We start from the raw sequence: 3,025 nt of genomic DNA, 5'->3' as shown, positions 1-3,025 counted from the left end.
ACCATGCAGATAGTTCTCTGATGGCAGTTCCTAAGCCACAGCTCTCATCTCTCTTTCAAACACTGTAACAAGTGCCTATGCTTATAGTGCCTAAGTACCTTTAAAGGGCTAAAGAGCTGTTCAGTTTAACATAAAAAAATATAACAAGAAAAAAATCCCTGGAAAATGAAGCCAGATATGTTCAAACTGGATATAAGACACAACAGTTTAACAGCCAGGGTAGTACCGTATTCACGCACAGTTAGAGAACGGTGATGCTCTCCCTTCTAAGGGGAGGCACTGGAGATGATTTTTAGAGTACTGCTTCTTTCTCTTTCTCCTTGCGTGCTGAGCTGAGCTGCTGATAGCAGGGTATGCAAAAAGCCTTGTTAATAAAAAGCCTACTTAGTTTACTCTACATAGTGCACAATCCCCTTCCCCTGAGCAACATAAGCAAACAAAATACAACAATGATTAACAATGGAATAAAACTGCCAAGGGAAGCAGTTGATATTCTATTTCTGGATGTCATTAAAACAAATCTGGATGCATGGTCTGGAAAGTGTGCTTTAGCTGAATACATGTTACGTGTTAATCAGATACAAGCTATTGTACTCAGCACAAGGTAACTGGCCAGAGTTTAAACATCTGTGACAGATAGAAGTTCATTGCCAGTCCAATAGCATAACTAGGGGTGGGTGAGAAGGGCACGAGCCCTGAGTCCTGACTTGAGAGGGGCCACAAAATCATGCCCACCCCTATGGCATCTACACCCTGGCAGCAAGATTAGCCCCACCACATTGTTCTTGCAGCATCAGCCAGTGCACAGACGCTGCACTGTTACTGCTTTAAGATCCAGATCTTGGGAGGGCACAGCTCAAGGTGGCCATAGCAGCTGCAGCAACCAGGGACTGTTTGGGGTAAGACTCCTGTGCGCGATCCCCACACCATCCGCAGGATTTTCCCAGGGTGGAAACCCTGCTTGTTACATGACTGTTCTAGCCTCACACTCTACACATTAACCTGCATTAAATGAAAAGCACTGCTGCAGGATGTAGGATTGGTGATTTCCTAAGTGTCATCCTTCACTCTGTGTCACTATTGGTCTAGCTCCCCAACACAATGTTGTCTTTTAGATGAGCTGCAAAAGCACAACCATGTGTGGTCCCAACCATGTGCAGTCAAGATCCCAATGGCCCTTCTCATAAAAGTAGAGATGTCAGCTTCATGTCCTGGCCACTCTGCAAGACATGTCATTATGGGCTGTCCCCTTACATTTTCACTTGCTATTTCAATTATGTGTATTTATTATTCATTACTCATCTCTCCTGCCAGAGATGGCCACTACTACCATCGCAGCTGAGGTGGCGAGCTGTTGACAATCATGCTTCTGCCCCTGGGAAAGTGACATGCTATTTTGGGAGCCCATCACCCTTCCTTCATAGGAGGCTGCCAGCCTGCCCAGAAGTCCCCCTTTCCTGGAGGGGGAACACAGGGGAGGGTGGGCTGCCAGTGATTCAGCTCACTGACAGGCATCCCTGGGGAGAAGGGATAGGAAAGAAGCAGCCTTCTATCACCTGCTCGCTAGATAGCACACCTGTGCAGCAACTTTGGGAATGGACACACATAACATTGAGACTGGTTTATATGTCAGTTAAATAGGGTGGCCATCATAGAGGACAGTCCAGTTGTCCTCTGTCCTCTATTGATACGAAACTGTCTTGAAGAGATAAATAGAGAACATAAAGGTGTTGGGTTTCATATCAATACAGGACAGAGTAGCAGAAAACCGAAATGTCCTTTATGATGGCAACCCTAAACCTGATGCACATAGATGTACAAGCCTGTCAAACTGGTTTAAAGCTGCCTGGAATGGTCCAAAAGTGTACCTCAAAATTTACTACTATTTTGAACGTGTTCCAGTCTTCCAAATGTCCCACACAGTATTGCTCCTTACCCTTCCCTTTCTCCACTGCTGTGACTGCATGCTCTGTTGGCACTGTTTATCAGTGAGGTCTCTTGCACTGCTTGCTCAGTAAACGCTACCTTTCTGACAACCATCGGAGTCCTCACCATGCCATTCCTTCTCATGACCTCCCCAGCCCCTGAGAACTGAGAAACATGGCTCCAAGCACTCCCCTTCTCTTGGGCACCTCAAGTCAAGCAAATACATTGCAGAATACAATCAAGTGCACGCTACTGCACTGAACTCATTTTGAGGGAAATAGTGATGACACCCCTAGCCACAGGCCCTGACACCCCTAAGCAAGCACCCCCATCCCTATCCCACTCACCAACTGCAAGGTAAGTTGGGCTGGGTGCTCACTTCCTCCCCTGGTGTCAGAGCCACAGCATTTCAATGCCTACAAGATGGCCATTCTACCTGGAATGCTACAGCACTGTATTTGCAGCCACCTCTGACCTGTGATAACTGTAATTCAGCTCCCAGTGATATTTAGAAATGGTTCAATATTTACCTGTGTCTACATGCTACATCATGCTTCTGCTAGGGAACTGGGAATATATGTATGTCCCTGTGCAACAGGGAGCCAGAAGTTCTTCTTAGTTTAAGGGTATGCTGCAGCATGCTGTGTGGGACCAGCAGCTGAGCAACAGCTAGCGGTGGGGAAGCAAGCAGGCCAGTATCAGGTGAGATAGGAGCTACTCCTATCATGGGGCTGTCTAGAGAGCTTGCTGCTTGAGGCCAGCAGCTGGGCAAAGACCAGCTGCTAGAAGATAAGCAGCTAAGGTGCAGATATTGAGGCAGCCCAGAAGCAGAAGTTACAAGCAGCTGGGCTAATCCACAGCAGGAGGAAGGCAGACTGGTCATCAAGCCTAAAATAGAAACCTCTGTGGATGGTGGGAGAGACACCTGACAGGAAGGGGAGGGGCTTTGGGGCATATAAAACCAGTGCCTGAGGCCAAGTAGTTAGTTTAGCCCTATAGACAGCAGGAAGAGGAGTGCCTGAGTAGGCTAGTTGTAGGAGCAGGATTGACTGTGCATCCAAGCCATTTTCAAGAGCTGCAAGTAAAGAGGAAGGGGAGC

The sequence above is a fragment of the Alligator sinensis genome, unplaced genomic scaffold, assembly GCF_000455745.1.
Source record: "Alligator sinensis unplaced genomic scaffold, ASM45574v1 scaffold347_1, whole genome shotgun sequence".
NCBI classification, from domain to species: Eukaryota; Metazoa; Chordata; order Crocodylia; family Alligatoridae; genus Alligator; species Alligator sinensis.
The sequence above is the reverse complement of the archived record's forward strand: the minus strand, read 5'-3'. Positions refer to the sequence as shown.